This window comes from Schistocerca serialis, chromosome 2 (assembly GCF_023864345.2).
Source record: "Schistocerca serialis cubense isolate TAMUIC-IGC-003099 chromosome 2, iqSchSeri2.2, whole genome shotgun sequence".
In the NCBI taxonomy this organism is placed as follows: domain Eukaryota; kingdom Metazoa; phylum Arthropoda; class Insecta; order Orthoptera; family Acrididae; genus Schistocerca; species Schistocerca serialis.
The window spans coordinates 784813475-784833386 of NC_064639.1; the positions used below are offsets into that span (position 1 = coordinate 784813475).

At 39.5% G+C, this 19912-nt stretch overlaps 1 pseudogene; it reads left to right on the plus strand.

Annotated features, from left to right (window-relative positions):
- LOC126456404 (agrin-like) overlaps positions 1-19912 on the plus strand; it is a 379882-nt pseudogene that overhangs the window by 262375 nt on the left and 97595 nt on the right.

Consider the following 19912-nt stretch of genomic DNA (forward strand, 5'->3'; position numbering starts at 1 on the left):
TAAACAGGAATTTAGTAAAGAGGCATATAGTTGTATATTATTCAGATACTTTTGGCAGTGTGTAAATGGACTGTTGGAAACAGAACTATGCATATAGAAAAAAGGTGTAACTTTATTAACTACAAAAACTGACCTGGAAGTGTAAAGCACTCCTTTAAACTTATATGCATTATAACAGTGCAATTATAGAATTGAAAACTAAACTTAAACTTCTAGATTTTAGTAAATATAGTGTAACAATAATGTCTTTTTCACTCTTATATTTATAGAGAATCAAATTATCAAATCAGACCAGTAAACAAGTTTATGAACTATGTTAAAATTGTACAGACATTTTAACTCAAAATTTCTATACATTTAATTAAGGCAATATTAATTATAGACTCCTCATTGATATAATACTCGCTAACTCTTGCAACTAATGGCATTGCACTATTTATCAAATTTAATTTTCTGAAGTGTGTCAGACATTCAAGAATCTAAATCAGTCGTAAGCTGGAAATTTTCAAAAATAAGTGCATGTAACTCATGGAAACTCATTGGACAAAACATCTAGCAAAGTACACTTCCATAAAACCATGATTATAACTAACTGCCTCTATGACAGTGAGTAATGACTAATAAAAGTAAATGACAGAATCAGAGTACAGGCTGCTAAATGAGACTTTGAGATAAGTAACAGATATAAGAGTGAGAGAGAGAAGGAGAAACATAGGTGTATGGCAGTAGTTTAAAATTGTAAACTTAAAATGATTGAATGTTACAGAAATGAATGGTTGAAATACTCAAAGAGTAAAGAAAGGTTACCTAAAATAATACTTCATTCTCACCCAGAAAAAAGAAGACATTTTTTATTCTTTGAATCAGAGTCAAACAAACAAATTATGGATGTGATCATAAAAAATCAGGATGGCTCCCTCATTTACTGTTTTAGGCTGCTTAAAGAAGGCTTTCATTAAAGTCCTTGGATATGGTCAATAGAGTGACAGTATTGCCTGTATTTGAATGTACAGTCAGGATGAGCTCCATGAAACATTTGAACTCATTACCGCAAACATGATTCTCAAATTCCTTCTCTGAATTTCATGCTATTTTACTTGATATTGATCTTCATTTTACCAGAAGCTGAATTAGGCAACTATTGTATTTTCCAGGAACTACCAAATTATCACATAATATAGCATTCTAGTTGTGAAAAAACATATCCGTTTGACTGCTTGTTTGATGTACGAATACACAGCTAACGTGAGTGCCATCTTAGCTAGCTTCAGAACTGCAGATTCCTTACAAATGTGAAAAACAAAACTTTCTGTCACGTAATACTTTTTGGCCAGAAACGCATCCACCTGACTTGGCTATATGAGCAAAGCTCTCTACCAAAGCTGCTATTTTTTAAAATTATGTATTAATACGAGGCCCAATATTATCTCCTCATCTCTCAAACAAGCATTTTCTCACCCTCTCAATCTCTTCAACATCCTAATCAGACCTGTGCTACTTATGAATTCATTTCCTTTGTATGTAGTTCATAACCTTTTAAACATCACCACAGCAAGGTTCATCTTATATGCCCTTCCTGTCTACAAAATTATCATGTCTTTTCTAGAAATTTCTTTTGCTAAAGATCTATGATTTTGAAAAAGACCTCAAATCTGTTGCAACTAAAGTAATGTAATCCTGGAGGGTTCACCAAGTTTTGTTATAATGAATACATGTTTTTACCTCTCAAAGAATTTTAAATCAGTTCTAGCTATTGTTTATCCCAGTAGTATGTGTTTTGGTACAGTGTTAAATCACAGCCTAATAGCCAGTTATCCAGTTTGTATTCTGTTTCCAAATGTCTGGTTGGAAGAATATCTCCTGATAGTGTACTTGGAAAGGTTTTAGGCCTTGAGAGATTTCATATTAAACAGAGAAATTAAGTCCAGAATTATAGTTCTTTTGCTAAAAAAATGAATATATCATAGAAAGATCAATATTGTGCATAAAGTCTGTTGGTTGACTGTATGTGCGCCACAGTGTTTAGATATATAAATTATTACATTATATTCATGTTCCCACATTGACCTTATTTAAAAATGTTAAATAATTTTATATTTTTTGACAGTTCTGAGGACACCATAATGGTGGGGCAGTGGCACTCTGTCAAAGTTAGTCGTTTTGAGCAAGATGGTACCTTACAGCTTGACATGGGTTCAGTGGCAAAAGGATCTTCTGGGCCTTCACTTACTGAACTAAATCTTGAGCTTCCCCTGTACATTGGTGGTGTTCCGTAAGTAATAATTAGCTGAAGTTTCATAGGGTATGTGAAATGTTTTGCTAGAAATAAACCAATGACAATGAATGTTTCAACTAACCACAGTGGCATTGCTGATCTTAAGAGAGTTTAGCTTTGGAATTACTGTTAATAAGTATTAACAAAGAGATAGAGGGGCTGGCCAGTACTTACCTCAGCTCAGTACAGCCGATAGATACACAAAACAGAACAGAAAATTTACGTTCCTAGCTTTCAGAACTTTGTTCCTTCATCAGGGAGGAGAGAGGGGAAAGAAAGGGAAGAAGGGAAAGTGGATTCAGTTACTCACAACTCAAGTTATGAAGCAACAGGGAAAGGAAAACAGGGAGGGTAGCAAGGATGGAGGCATGGTTGTCAGAGGGAAGCCAAAGATATCTTTGTTGTGAGTAACTGAATCCACTTTCCCTTCTTCCCTTTCTTTCCCCTCTCTCCTCCCTGATGAAGGAACAAAGTTCCGAAAGCTAGGAACATAAATTTTCTGTTCTGTTTTGTGTATCTATCGGCTGTACTGAGCTGAGGTAAGTACTGGTCAGCCTCTCTATCTCTTTGTTAGTATTTGTTTCACATCTTTATATGAGATTTTCTGTTAATAAGTATTAGCTTTTAACTCTAGCTTTTCACAGAACAATCAACATCATTATATTCAGAAGAATTTGCTGCATTTACTTGATAAATCCAAGATGAGAAGCCAAACTATATTTGGATTTTCGTAACTCACACATCCTGCATCTTTCATAACATCTTACACACTGCATTTGTGCTCTTTTAGTTTCCCATTCGTACATCCTTACATGATACTTTTAGGCATTCTGTCACACCTCAGTAAATCTCTAATTAGTTGCATTTGTCTGACTATTATGTTTTTCCTTGAACTTCCCCTATCTCTTACTCTTCAAAGAACTTCCTCAATTTATCCTGTCTGACATTATTGTATTATTATTATGTTTTTTGTCTGTTTTTCTAACCAATTGTTGCCAGCATTCTTTTTGTTTTTAGGTTTTGTAATGTTCATGTCTCGTAAATCTTCCCTAGTTTCTTCTTACCAGGTGACTTTGACCTTCTTTAAATTAATAATGTTGAGTAGACATTTAGTGAGTCTGTTGTTGTCCAGTCTGCAAATATGACATTAAATTTCAAGTAATTCTTGTGTACAATGTTGGTGAAACATTATGTTTGTGTGTAGAGGTCAGATGTTCTCCCCTTCATCCAAATTTCATCTTCTTGTGTGAATCCATATATTTTTCAAAGATTTTTCCACTCCTGTTTCTCATGTTTTACAACTTTAGTGTCAAAGTTAGTTGTTTTGAGCAAGATGGTACCTTACAGCTTGACATGGTTTCAGTGGCAAAAGGATCTTCTGGACCTTCACTTACTGAACTAAATCTTGAGCTTTCCAGCAGTTATGGTCTCCAATGCATGTAGTGCTTCCTGTAAAAGGAACAGCCCTGTAATGTTGCATTTTCACATTTCATTTCATGATATTACTTTTGTTATTATGGTGATGCATGATATTGCTTTTTGTTTTAGTGGTTCTGAATGCGTTTTGAACTTTCGTGGCTCTTTACATGTTTGCACAACTGTCCACCACTGAGAATAGTAAGATTCCTATGAGGTATTTGAAGGAGTGTACCATATTGCATCTTCAGTAGGAGTTTCCTGCTGTTTTGATCCAGATTTTTCGTTTTGATTATTGTGATTATTACAGCTACACATTTTGCATGGTGGCTGGGGTAATTCATCAAGCCAAGCTAAAGTTTTCCGGGCACAAAAACGTGCAGTAAGAATTATATGTGGTGTGAACTCAAGAACATCCTGCAGAAGCCTGTTTAGGGAACTAGGGATTCTAACTACAGCTTTCCAATATATTTATTCCTTAATGAAATTTGTCATTAAAAATATATCACTTTTTCAAACCAACAGCTCAATTCATGGAATCAATACTAGAAATAAGAATAATCTTCACAAGGATTTAAAGTCACTTAGTCTTGTACAAAAAGGTGTGCATTATTCAGGAACACACATTTTCAATAACTTGCCAGCAGCCTTAAAAAGCTTAACAGCCAATGAAATTCAGTTTAAGAGAAGCCTAAAGGATTTATTGGTGGCCAACTCCTTCTACTCCATTGATGAATTTCTGAGGAAAACCAACTGATTTGTATATAAGTACAACATAACTTCTGCACAATTTCAGTGCAGTAATGTGTTCACTGAAAATTTGTGTGTGTGTGTGTGTGTGTGTGTGTGTGTGTGTAAGTATAATCTAACTTCTGCACCATTTCAGTGCAGTAATGTGTTCATTGTAAATAAGTATTACAGTAGTTGTATTACATGTTTCTTACCTTATAAATAAATATAAAACTTTTTTATTTTAAATTCAGTGCAATAGTATTTGTAAAATGACTCTTAGTGTTCATTAAAAAATGACGATCATTCCACTTGGGACCTGTGGAATGGTACATTAGCTTATTTGTTTTAGTTTAAATATTTGTCATGTATTGTTGTTTTTCTGACATGTTCCACATCCTGGAGGACCTCCTCACTACGGATCAATTGGAATGAAAGTAAATCTAATCTAATCTAATCTGAATAGTTTGCACCTTTGTAATCAACATACTTCTAAATATATATTACATTTTAACAGAATGTGTCTTTTTGTGCTACCTCCTTAACTTTATCTGCTTATTCAGTCTATACAATTTGATCTTTATTGCATGTCTGTAGCAATACCTCAAATTCAGCTCCATCTTCTCTGTGGTCCAAGTTTCATACTCACAGAGAACAAAACTCCTTAAGCATACATTTAAAAACATTTTCACAGTTGTTAGACTGCTACATTGGGACATTAAAATCATTTTCTTCCTGTCAAATATATATTTTACTTGGACAGTTCTTTTTAACATTTCTATTTTACTCCATCTACTATTCCTCTTGAAGTTCATTTCTTGGATTAATCAGCATCTTATACAGCTCTTCTTGGTTCAGGCCATATACTTATTTGTTGTTTACCATGGCAGCATAATCACATCTGGGTCTCTTTCACACCAAACCAGACACCTTAAATTTTGTGGTTTTAAAAATGACTGTAAAATGAAAAAGGAACACCATGCATCATTTTACAACATGAAAATTTTTATTGTACACAGTATACAATCATAATCACAGGGTCACACACATACAGACAGATTGTCTGGGACGACAGTTACAGTATCCTGTATCGAAAACTTAGCTTTCCAATTATGTAGAGAAACAGTCACAATGGTGTCAGATGTCATTTTGGGAAACAGTATTTTTCACTATGTTTACCTGCGGTCACAAAAGGCGAAAGGATGTTGTTGGTAAGAGATGTTGCCTGGTAATTGTACTTACGAAGACATCTTGAAGATTGTGTTGGGTAATGCAAAAAATTTGTACATGACCATTCCCTAGCTGGAAGACAGCACCACAATGATGATACAAGGCACAAAAAAGACTTTCACATGGTTAACAGAAGATTAACTTTAACAGCAAAAAGGCCCTATGTCAAAAGAGCTGTGTGTATATATATATATGAAAACAAAAATGATGTGACTTACCAAATGAAAGTGCTGGCAGGTCGACAGACACACAAACAAACACAAACATACACACAACATATTTCCTACCTCCGGAAAGGCAACTCACTCACCCTTCACAACCTTTCCAGCAAACCTCAACCACCTCTCATTGCACACAAACCCAGTCTCTCCCATCTACTCAGTCTCCCACTTCCAGCTCCACTCCCTCCAAAACCTCAAAATTCCAATCAACACAATCTGGCACCACAACACCCTAATTCAGTAGTTAACCTTTCCTCCAAACCTCTCTCCCAATCCGAAACCTCTGCCCTATCCAAAGGCCTCACCTTCAGCCCCACTCCCAGATTCAACCAAACAGCCCTCGTCAAAGATTTACTGTCCTACACTCGTACTCTCTGCTGGAAGTATCGCTTTGCCACGAAGAAAAATGATCCTAATCCTACCCCTGATGATCCAACTCCCCAAGACACTATCCAAATTGAACCCTGCCTGGAACAGTTCCTCCGTCACAGCGGGACCCACCTCCTCTTCCTCAAAATCACCCTCTCCAAACCTTCCAGGAATTTCTGACTTCCAGCCTTGCCTCTCAATCCTTCTTAAAAAACCTTAATCCTACTCCCGACATCACCACTGCTGAAGCCCAGGCTATCCGTGATCTGAAGGCTGACCAGTCCATCGTCATTCTTCCGGCGGACAAGGGTTCCACGACCATGGTACTTGATCGTCGGGAGTATGTGGCTGAGGGACTGCGTCAGCTTTCAGACAACACCACATACAAAGTTTGCCAAGGTAATCCCATTCCTGATGTCCAGGCAGAGCTACAAGGAATCCTCAGAACCTTAGGCCCCCTACAAAACCTTTCACCTGACTCCATCAACCTCCTGACCCCACCGACACCCCACACCCCTACCTTCTACCTTCTTCCTAAAATTCACAAACCCAATCATCCCGGCCGCCCCATTGTAGCTGGTTACCAAGCCCCCACAGAACGTATCTCTGCCTACGTAGATCAACACCTTCAACCCATTACGTGCAGTCTCCCATCCTTCATCAAAGACACCAACCACTTTCTCGAACGCCTGGAATCCTTACCCAATCCGTTACCCCCAGAAACCATCCTTGTAACCATTGATGCCACTTCCTTATACACAAATATCCTGCACGTCCAGGGCCTCGCTGCGATGGAGCACTTCCTTTCACGCCGATCACCTGCCACCCTACCTAAAACCTCTTTCCTCATTACCTTAGCCAGCTTCATCCTGACCCACAACTTCTTCACTTTTGAAGGCCAGACATACCAACAATTAAAGGGAACAGCCATGGGTACCAGGATGGCCCCTTCGTACGCCAACCTATTCATGGGTCGCTTAGAGGAAGCCTTCTTGGTTACCCAGGCCTGCCAACCCAAAGTTTGGTACAGATTTATTGATGACATCTTCATGATCTGGACTCACAGTGAAGAAGAACTCCAGAATTTCCTCTCCAACCTCAACTCCTTTGGTTCCATCAGATTCACCTGGTCCTACTCCAAATCCCATGCCACTTTCCTTGATGTTGACCTCCACCTGTCCAATGGCCAGCTTCACACGTCCGTCCACATCAAACCCACCAACAAGCAACAGTACCTCCATTACGACAGCTGCCACCCATTCCACATCAAACGGTCCCTTCCCTACATCCTAGGTCTTCGTGGCAAACAAATCTGCTCCAGTCCAGAATCCCTGAAGCATTACACCAACAACCTGACAACAGCTTTCGCATCCTGCAAGTACCCTCCCGACCTGGTACAGAAGCAAATAACCAGAGCCACTTCCTCATCCTCTCAAACCCAGAACCTCCCACAGAAGAACCACAAAAGTGCCCCACTTGTGACAGGATACTTTCCGGGACTGGATCAGATTCTGAATGTGGCTCTCCAGCAGGGATACGACTTCCTCAAATCCTGTCCTGAAATGAGATCCATCCTTCATGAAATGCTCCCCACTCCACCAAGAGTGTCTTTCCGCCATCCACCTAACCTTCGTAACCTCTTAGTTCATCCCTGTGAAATCCCCAAGCCACCTTCCCTACCCTCTGGCTCCTACCCTTGTAACCGCCCCCGGTGTAAAACCTGTCCCACGCACCCTCCCACAACCACCTACACCAGTCCTGTAACCCGGAAGGTGTACACGATCAAAGGCAGAGCCACGTGTGAAAGCACCCATGTGATCTACCAACTGACCTGCCTACACTGTGACGCATTCTATGTGGGAATGAGCTGCACATATCACACACTGTTCAGTGTTCCTCCAACAAATGCCAGAGGAGTATGGCTTATGCATCTGCACACAATAATGCCTGAAAGTTTTTTTTTTATGTTGCTGACTGATATAATCTGACTAACAGTCTAAAATCCACTCCCCTCATTAAATGCAACTTTGTGCCACTCATCATTTGATCCAGCTGTTCGCACATTCTGTGCATGACTGGGATAATTACATATTTTGAAGTGTGCATTTCATTGGGCCAGTTGACAGGTGCTTATTGATGGATCTTCTTCCACCTCAGATTCTGCTGCATGAATCTGTCTGAAGCTTGACTCATTCAGTTTTGTTGTTTGTTAGTTTCTGTGCACAGGCATAAATCTCTTTCATTTAGGATGATACCTGTTGCATAACTTTTCTCTGTGCCTGCATTCAGCTTTCTGAGCATTATGTCCTGCTATACCATAAATTAAATGCATGTCTGTGGATTCCTGTAATGACTAATGCTCCATCATCAACAACCTCTTATGTACTGTACACTGTAATAAACTGCCCTGTGGACACGTCACAGATGTCAGTGTATTGTTTTTCAGAGTAGAGTGACTAATCTTCATGTGGCAGGCAGCTGTTTATTATGAAACATAAGCAGTTTGCAAACATTTGTCTTACATGGAGTGCTCATTCAAGACATATTCGTTTATGACACATGAGCCTTATCTCAAAATACATGGCTTAGGATGCTTCATCACCTGTATAATTTTGATACTGAAGACCTGGACAATCCATAAATATGTAAATGCAACAACAGCAAATATTTTGGTTTAAGAGCAGAGTAATATGACAGTGATGTACACCCTATATGCACAATCTTAAAGAGTAATACCATTATAAGATCCTGTGGAAACTAGGAGTTTGGAGTGTATAATGGAAATAGCTGAGGATGTTTTTGTGATAGATATCCAGAAATGGAAGATTGTGAAAAACTAATCTAGTTACTGATTACAGAATTGAACTGTGAAATTTCCTCTCTTGTTTTCATATTACTACATATTTCAAAATTGCAAAGCATGTAAATAAATCTCCATATCTGACATCCCTTAACAGGAGAGAATATGAACATCTAGGCCTTGGACCTGGATTGGATGGGGCAGTGCAGCGTGTCATTGTGAATGGTGAAGTCTTAGAAATTGTAGACAAGAAACATATTAAACAATGGTCAGGACCACCTTGCAATTTTAGTGCTTGTCAGAATGATGGCATTTGCCAACCACATTTGGCACAATATCACTGCAAGTGCTCCCCAAGACACTGGGGACAGTTCTGTGAAATAGGTAAGTAAACAGAATCAAAAGACCTTTTTTTTTTTTTTTTTTTTTTTTTTTTTTTTTTTTTTTTTTTTTTTTTTTTTTTTTTTTTGGTCAAATGACATACATTGTATTTTCAGTGCATCTGCAAATTTAAGTGATAATAGAATAATATATTTGGATGAGTTTGTACTTGACATCCAAATTATGGTATGTAACAACAACATGGAACAGATAGACTGCTACTCATGACATAGAGGAGATGTTGAGCTGCAGACAGGCACAGTGGAAAAGAATGTTAGAAATATTCATCTTTCAGACTAATTCCTTCAAGCAATGGAAACTCCAGACAGGAATATCAACAGTCTAGGAAAAGATAGATTGCTACTTACCATAAAGGAGACATGTTAAGATGGAGACAGGTGCAATTAAAAGATGCTTATATATACCTTTTAGCCACAGCCTTCATCAGGAAAAGAGAAACACATTCCATTCATACACTCAAGCAAGCATACCTCTTGCACATATGACCACCACTTCCAGCATTTCAGGCTGGAAGGTCCTCCTCCTCCACCCAGCACAGCATCCTCTCTCCCCCCCCCCCCCCCGCCCCCCCCCTTAACCTTGCAAATCACAGCCTTCTGAAATGTTGCTGCAACTAAAAGGCCTTTCCTGTCCTGTCCCTACATGCTCACAAGGGCAGAACTAGCATCTTCCCCCACCCCTACTCTGCCATCACTCCCTTTTCCTACCTCATACCTCTTCCATACCTCCACTACCCACTACAGCTGGCTTGCTGCTTATACCAAATGCAGTCACAGTCAGACCTTAGTTCCCAGGACTACAGTCGCCTTGTGTGTGTGTGTGTGTGTGAGTTATGCTTGTGTGAATGTGTGAGTTTTCTGTGTCTGATGAACAACTTAGTCCAAAAGCTGAATATTTCTAGCATTCTTTTTCATTGTTCCTCTCTGTGACTCAGTGCCTCCTTTATGTGATGAGCAGCAACCTATCTTTCCATATTGCTGTTATTCCATTACGGATTTTCTATTGTTTAATTTATATTTGTTATTTGTGAAACTTTCAGTGGAGTCCAGAAATTAATGAGGGTAGCACCATACCATGTCTTCCAGTTGAGGCAACAAAATGAATATTGTTTTTCCCATAGTGGTAAATGGCAGGGCTAGTGACTTTCATAAAATCAAGAAATGTGAAGGGAGATACTGAGGTGAAAGTGTGACAAGACTGCAAAACTTGCACATGTTGTAAAAGTCGATGCTGGCCACTTTTTCCGTGTCAGTGTGTGGTTCACAAGTTCTTATGTGATTGCTAGTGCTGTACAATGAGATGAGCTTTTTCCTGTGTCTTCTCAGTGCTGGGTTCTATGCTGGACGCTACTTACCAGGACTTGATGGGCAATGTAATGCATCTGTGACAGAATAACAGGTCCAGATCTTAAGGTTCGTCAGCATCTCATTAAATGGATAACATTTACTCCCCTCAATTTTGTGAACAGTAAAACAAGCACAAGTGCGCGCGCACGCGCACTCACACACACACACACACACACACACACACACACACACACACACACACACACACACACACACACACCACCCCACAACCCAAATGCTCGCATCCATGGCTGCAGCAAGACTGTGACTGTTGATTATCAGTTATTGAGAGCAGTAGGCTGGTTAGAGGGAGTTGTGAAGGTGTAGAGAAGGATGTAGAGGCATGGAAGGGGGAGTGGGTAGTGGGACGGTGAGAGGCAGGTACTGGGGATAGAGCATATGGGTTAGGAAGAGGGTAGGGGTAAGGGAAGGAAGTGGAGGAATGGAGATGAAGGGGGAGACAGGGATGAGAGAATGGGAGAGGGGTGGAAAGGGGGCGGGGAGAGGAGGAAAGGAAGAGGGGGGGGGGGGGAGTACATGATCTGGACAGGAACGGAGTGGTGGAGACCGAAGAGAGAGTGAAATTGTAAGGTGACCCGGTGGGAAACAGGTTAGTGGAGGTTTAATCCAGGAGGATTGCGAGATCACAGGACTTGCAGGAGAAACAATTCCCACCTGCTTAGTTTAGTGGAACTAGTGCTGAAATGGAGTATTCAAATGGCCTGCATAGTGAAGCAGCTATTGAATACATTTGTGTTGTGCATGCAGTATGTCTGGCGATTTGATGGCCAAGTTTGCAGCTTGCCGCAGTTCGGCAGTACCCATCATGCAAGCAGACACTCAGTTACCTGTCATGCCCATATAGAATGCTGCACAGTAATTGCAGCGTAGGTCATATATAATATGGCTGCTTTCACACAGGGCATTGTCTTTTATACGGAAGGAAATGATCATGACTAGGCTGTGGTAGGAAATGATAGGTGGTTGTATGGGACAGGTCTTGCATCTGGGTCGACCACAAAGGTGTGACCCATACGGTGCAGGATTGGGAGCAGGACTGGAGTAGGGCTGGACAAGGATATTCTATAGGTTGAGTGAGCAACACTTTGGGTGACATGGGCAGAATTTTGGGTAGGATATCCCTCATCTCAGGGCATGATGAAAGGTAGTCAAAGCCTTGGTGAAGAAAGTGATCCGAGGAGTGCTAGTCAGTGGCTTCTGAGCGGGTTTATGGTGTCAGAGGAGAAGATGGCTCAGAAGATCTGGTCATGGATGAATTGAATAGGATACTGTCTGTCAATGAAGGCTCTCTCCTAATGTTATTCATATATTTCAGCAGCTCCTGCTTTCCACAGGTGGTGAGGCTGTAAGGAAGGTACTTTTTGATGTGGAATGGATGGCAGCTGTCAAAGTGAAGGTACTCCTTCCTTGTCTTGTGCAGCCTTCCCTATGTCATCCCCTCTTCCCTGTACTCAGGCAGCTGCCCTTAATAATAATCTCTGAACGCTACAAATAATTCAATACCTTCTATTGCTGACAGTACGGGTAATGTAACTGATGATGATAAATGGAAGGCCGAAATTCTAAACTTAGCTTTCAAAAACTCGTTTACAATAGAGAACTGCAGCACCATTCCCCCTTTCAATTATCGAACAAATGAAAGGATGACTGACATAATGTTTAGTGTATCTGGGATTGTAAAACAGTTATCCTCAGACGCCAGGAAGGCATCTGGTCCAGACGGTATCCCCGTAAGATTTTATGTTGACTATGCTGCAAATATAGCACCATTCTTATCCATCATCTATCAGAGATCATTGGAATGGCAGATAGTTCCCTGGGACTGGAAGAAGGCCCAGGTCATAGCAATCTATAAAAAGGGTAGAAAATCGGATGCACATAATTACCAGCCAATTTCACTGACATCGATTTGTTGTAGAATCATGGAACATATTTTGTGTTCTAGACTCCGATGAGAAGCTCATCTGCAGAAACTAGCACGGTTTTAGGAAACAGCAGTCATGCGAGACACAGCTGGCCCTCTTTGTGCGTGATATACAACAGGCTCTAGGTACCGGCTTCCAGGTTGATGCCATATTTCTCGACTTTCGAAAGGCGTTTGACTCAGTTCCGCACTGTCACTTGCTACAAAAAGTGCGCACTTATGGTCTATCCGATGACATATGTGGTTAGATAGAGAGTTTTGTAACATACAGGGAGCAGTATGTCATCATGAACGGGGTATCTTCAACAGAAACAAGCGTAACTGCAGGTGTGCCCCAGGGCAGTGTAATAGGTCCTCTGCTTTTTACGATTTACATAAACGATCTGGTTGATGGAACTGACAGTGGCCTTAGACTGTTTGCCGATGATGCTGTAGTTTACAAAGTTGTGAACATATCAGTGAGGATTTGCAGAAAATAAATGCGTGGTGTAATGACTGGCAGTTATCTCTCAATATTAGTAAGTGTAACCTGCTGCATATAACAAGGCAGGAATCCCCATTAATGTATGAGTACGAGTACAAAATAAATGATCAGTCTTTGGAATCGGTAACATCAGTCAAGTATCTGGGTGTGACTATTCGAAATGATCTCAAATGGAGTGATCAGATTACACAAGTAATGGGTAAGGCGAACTCTAGATTGCGGTTTATTGGTAGAAACCTGAAGCGATGCAGTCCTTCTACAGAGGAAATAGCTTACAGTATGTTAGTTCATCCAGTCTTGGAATATTGTTCGTTTGTATGGGACTCCTACCAGTTGCGTCTGATTCAAGAGACTGAGAAGGTCCAAAGAAGAGTGGCAAGATTTGTGACTGGTACATTTAGCCATCGTGAGAGCGTTACAAATCTCATAAAAAGTTTGAAGTGGGACACACTTGCAGATAGATGGCGCACTAAACAGAAGGGGGTGCTCACTAAATTCCAAAATCTAATCTTCACCGAGGATGTAGAATATATATTATTACCACCAACTTTTAAATCGAGCAATGATTACCATTCAAAGATAAGGGAAATAAGAGCTCGAACTGAGGCATTCAGACAGTAGTTTTTCCCTTGTGCGATCCGTTAGTGGAACAGAACAGGGGAAATATGACTTTGGCGCGAATTGTGCCCTCCACCACACACCACTTGTTGGCTAGCGGAGTATATATGTAGATGTAGAAGTGAGTGGTTGCCTTCCCTTTATTTTATGTATTATTTCATCCTGGAATTTCTGTATTGTTGTTTATTGCAGAATTGTTTAGACTTACAACTTTTTTTCTTTTTTATATAGGAAACCTGTCAAATTTACAATGAACTGTTACTATTTAGCAAAAGAGAAGCAGAATGGAATGTTTTACATCATTTTAAGCTCCCTGCTGCAGAATCATTTATAGTTAAATAGTATACAGATAAATGTACTATTCTGTATCTCAAATTGTAAAATTGTCCTCCATGAATCATAGCACTTTTCTGCTAATAGTATTCACAGAACCTATATCAGTGTTTTTGGTACTTTATAGTTTATTATAAATTTTTAGTCCTGTATATTCTGGTGTCTGGTGATAACATTTTGAATAGTACATGGGAAATTTGAGATTTCTTCTATGCTTGAAAGGCAGCTTAAAAAGTGTGTGGACGTTATTGTATAAGACAAAGATTTGTTGAAGATTAATAAACAAACATATACATGACTACTCTGCAATTCATAAGTAAACGTCTGGCAGAGGGTTCATTGAACCACCTTCAAGCTATTTCTCTACCATTCCACTCATGAACAAAGCATAAAAAAATGAACATTCAAATCTTTTCATGGAAACTCTGATTTCTCTTCTTCATTACAATGATCATTTCTCCTTATGAAGTAGCCCTGCTTTTCTTAAAATCTGGTGAAAGTTCTATAGGAAACTTATTCACTCACATCTCTAGTGAAGAAAGTCCATGGAAACTGTTGATCCATGCATAATTCCATGGTACATTTAGTGATGTCATGTATAGTCATATGTAAGTTATTTGCGGTGTGGAGTTGTAGAGATGTTGCACCAGATAGTGTTGCATTTGTTTCCTTTGGTACCATACTGATGTCTGACCCCTTATCAATAAGGAATTATTGACACATGCTTTGATTGAACATACAGACCCTTCTCCCTGGGGGTGAAGTGTTGTTCAGTATGTTTGTCCTGTGTGTTGTGGGCATTGAGAGCTTGATGTGTCAGTGCAGGTTGGTGTTCCTACTCTGGAGTGTCTGCAGTAACTGCAAGCAGGCTTGCAGTTCCGTGCGAAGTCACCAAACTGGGCATGACACCAACAATTTGGTGTGGCAGTTGCTGCATCATTGCGATCTCAGAGAGCAGTGGAGTGCTTATCGTGCTGTTCGGTATCCTGGGTAAGGGTGTTGACATCACCATTGTGCCCTCTCAACATATGTCAGAGCAGTTCAGTGTCGGTGGCATTCAACTGAGATCTAGCACTGCACTGCATGTTATTTTCCACAACGTTGATGTTTAGTACTGTAGTACAGTGAAGATTCTGTCTGCCAGGGAAAGCTTCTTCTCTAGTGGATCTGCATCATGAGTGATCATTGGAAGTTGTAGCTCCAGTGGGAGCGTGACAAACCATAGGTTCCATAATGCCACAGTTGGCGTGAGGTTCATGTTGAGTAGTGTCTGTAGTCAATGCCACAGTTGAAATGAAGTCTTGTCCACAAGTTATTCACCAAAGATGGCCTGCTTCAGTTGTTGTTCATGGGCGAGTGACAAACAATGGAGCAAGTCAGATTTTGTCACTTCAAATTCATTTCATGCTGGCAGTTCAAGGATGGCAACATTGATAATGTCAGCATACTCTGTTAACTGGCAAAATTAATGCCACAAATTGAGAGTTATCATCCAAAATTCCTAATGAAGCAAACGCATGTTCTACTGTTGTTACCCAAAGTGCCTATTGTTTTGGTTGGGACAGCAGCAGCTTGGGTTGCATGCCATGACTCTAAACTGAGGTATAAGCTGGTTGTGGCTGTACTGATGCTGTCATGCAGAATGAATAAGTGACAAAGTATCATGGAATAATCAGGGCCTGGGTGCAAATCTGGTACTTGCATCCATGTAATGTGTCGCCTGTTGTACTCTGCCATACATGGTGGTCATATTGTTCACATTGCAACTGAAGTACAATTCACATTATTGTTCCTATTTAGTGCAACCTGACCTGCTGAATCATGAACTGATAGACTGGCTGCTGAATCTTGTACGAAGTCCAACAGTAGATTGTTTGGTGGCAGTCATTGTTGTCGCATGTCATAGCATGCTTTGTTTTGAGAAGCGACAGCTGTAGTAGTATTTAGTTCATATTTGAGCACTGGTTGATAGTTGTTACACAGATAACACTCAATAAACACATCACTCACATCAATGCTTGGAGTTTGGTCTTGAGGGGCTGGTGATGTGGCATAACTGATTCAAGATGGCTGGCATTGGTACTGCACATTACTGCAATATGGAACAAAATATCTTCCTGTCATGTTATACAGTTGTCATGGGACACCCATATGGTAGCTTTCCCTATTAGGTGTAAGGATCATACCCTTAACAGAGATAACACATTGCTTTATGCTCATAACACAACATACAGTGTGTGAGACCTGAATTTCTCCTGGTGTATACAATTTTCAAACAACTTGAATTCAGGCAGGTAGTATTAACAGCAATCACCGATATTTCAGCTGTTAATACTACCTGGCTGAATTCCCATAAGTTGTTTGTAAACATACAGCATGGTTACACAGTACATGGTTCTAAACTGACTTCTGGAGTCTAACCTGATATTCCACTCAGTCACATGTGCCCTCTGATCAGTTACTAATGCTGGTGTCCACACAAAGTAATATTATTATTATTATTATTATTATTATTATAAGCTATTACCCAGGAAGTCCCTGTAATGCTTAGGGCAGGATAACAGTGATAAAAAGCCAGAAGTTGTTGGTTTCGAACCTGGCTGAGAAGGAAGGGCAAAGGCAGTGGCATATATTCTCTGTTAATGAAGGAATTGAGGGCCAAAGATACACAGGAATTTCAGAACTTTATAAGAATGGACATGGGCATGTCACTTATTTTGACAAGCTGCTGTCAATGATACAGGAAGTAATTCACGCAAGTAGCATGGTAATGAAGGAAGTAGTTTCACCTAGTTGGAAAACAATTTTTTTATTCATTTTGTGATTGGCGTCTCTTGGTGGCTATTACCAGTTTCTCCTTCCTTTAATGCAGAAATACAACGAAAGATGGAATAAAATCAAACATAATCTTTTGTCAATTATGATACTATAAATACAAATTGGAAATCAGGTATATAAAGTTATACAAATATTTACTCATAAATAAACAGTTGCCGACATATGTTATTGTGATACAGCGGGTCATGATGACAGGTGGGTGTGGTGGGGGGGGGGGGGGGGGGGGAGGGGGGGGGAGCAAACTGGGGTATCTGTCCCTGGGTGGCAAATTCAGGGGGTGCCAAATACACATTCTTCAGGGGGAAGTTGTTTCACAAAGCACCTAGAATCCAGCACATGTTGGCATAATGATTGTTCGTATGATTTTGAAATGCATCCCTGTTGGCTTTTGAACATATTTTAAGTTGATATCTGAACAAAACATAAGTTGATGTTTGAATGCATGCACAGTGTATGTGATATCTCTGCCATGGGAATCCATGCTGCATCTAGAAATAAAAAAAACTTTCCCACAAACAAAAGGCGATGGGGCTACACGAGCTGAGCCAAATAAACATGTGTGGGTGAAAACCAGTTGCTGTTTGTTTATGTGGTTGACTGGGTGTGTGATTGATAAGTGTAGTTATAATTATTAATGAAATCCATAGATTCAGACTACGAGAGCGGAAATAAGTGACTAACAGGAATAATAGGTAAGAATGATTACATATTATCTTCTTGAGGTATCCAAGAAAATGAAATTTTGACAGAAAACTTTTGCTAGATTGCTACACTCCTAAGGGCGAGTGTACAGTCCCTGGTTAGCAGCCACTTAATTCTTTTCCCAGAGTAGTGTGGAAACACATTGTATGAACATGTAGTAATGCTTAACCAGAGACTAAATGTGGGATAACTAAACCAGTGATTCTGGCAGGACTGTGAAGTGAATCAGAGCATAAGTTTTAACAATGGCAGGAATAGTTAATGAATTGGTGATGACAAGATTGTTTGTTAGAACAAGGAAGGAGAAAAAAACAGGGACATAACACAAATTATATGGAAGAACATGACAATTCCCAATTTATATTAAAATTTCATACTGCTACTACTTTTTGATCTCATGCTTGAGAAACTGGAGCATTTGAATGAAATGTAAAACTATTTTCTAACATAAAACATTTTGCTTGTAGTTGGCATAATAGGCATTTGGTATTAGTACTTAGTGAATTATATTCTGCCATGTTATTGATGTAAATGAGATAGATAAAAATGACCACTTGCGCCAAAACTGTCTCGCTTATGTGGTGTATGTTACAGTTGCTGCAATATGAGACAGGCCTATTCATTTTATCTAGGCCTGTTTCATTTTATCTAGCAGACAGTCTCAAAATAGACATAATCAATATGATAAATCACATCAGTCTTGGTTAATATGCATATTAACAGCTTTTTCGGTATTAGACAAAACGTCTTTTTGATTTTCCATGTAGCAAAATGTTTGATGAACTTTGATGAGGTAACAGATTCTTTTCCAGAAAGGAAATCACACCATGTGAAGCTTTAGCAAAGATAAAGGAGGAAAAAATGCTTAGACCTACAGCTTGAAGAAATGTATACTGTCTTGCTTGTCTTATGTCTTTACCTGTTTTGTGTTTCCTATATTTAACTTTATGTGGTAATTTTCTGAAGAGTTCTTATTCTCATGGTCACAAATGATCCCATCCAGTATTAACTTGAGTCTTTTTTAACAGTGGTAGGGTGTCAAACTGGCCTACTGGGAGCAGGAGAGGCAGCACAGAACATTTTAATTTCTGCTGTCTTGAATAGAGGTTTGATGGCTTCCATTACAAAATATACATGTTTGAATTCCACAGAGCGAAGTACAGTGAATTGTGATAGAAGAATTCTGTATGATGAATCATGGCACTGCACTTTTGCACACTTAAGCCCAAATGACATGCCTTACATTTCCTCAAACAAATACGTTTCATGTATCATACTCTTCTGAAGCATGTGCACTACAAAATGAACATATTTTTGAAAAATTGATTTTTTTTTAAAATCTAAAATGCTCGAGGGGGGAGAGAAAAGGAGGGGAGTGGAGGTGGGGGAGGAAGGGGGCGGATACTATCAGGCTTTTGCCCCAGTTTGGAAATATCGTAGATCCAGGGCTGTATTATGATCATACATAAACTTTCCTTACAAAACACCTGAATTAGGATGCTAAATGCTTGTTTGGTCCATTCCATGTTTAAAATACAAAGCAATCAGTACAAAGAATGCTTTTCCCAAACAGCTTGTATGAAAGACAATTTGTTAAAAAAACATATTTCTTTTGTTTAGTTACTATATTTATGAAAATTCAATCACCAAAAACAGTGCAATATATCCAATATGAAAACCCAAAGTTAGCTGCTGGCCACAGATGTCAACAACGAGTCTAAACCATAACCAGTAACAAGCAGAATGTATACTCAGAGTACTCCATTCTGCGCATGCACAAACTATCACCATCTAGTTCGCATACACAGATTCACTGGAGTTTAGAAATGCTTTTTGTTTCCAAGTGCAGATAATGTGTCTACTGACCCTCTTAGTTCCACCCATTCTACTGCCAAATGACTGTCACACTAGATCCATACCATTCATGTGGATTGTCATCTAATACCCCCTATTAGCTACTATACATATAAAAACTTTGATTTTGCCGTGTGTGTGTGTGTGTGTGTGTGTGTGTGTGTGTGTGTGTGTGTGTGTGTGTGTCTGTGTGTGTGTGTGTGTTTGTTTTAAGCAAGTTTTACACATATGTTACTTTTTATACCTGAAGAAATACATACTGTTTTTGAATGATATCCTTTGTACCCTTAAGGATAGAGCATGAGTGTAAAATGTAAAAACATGTAAAATGTAACAGGGATGTCAAATGC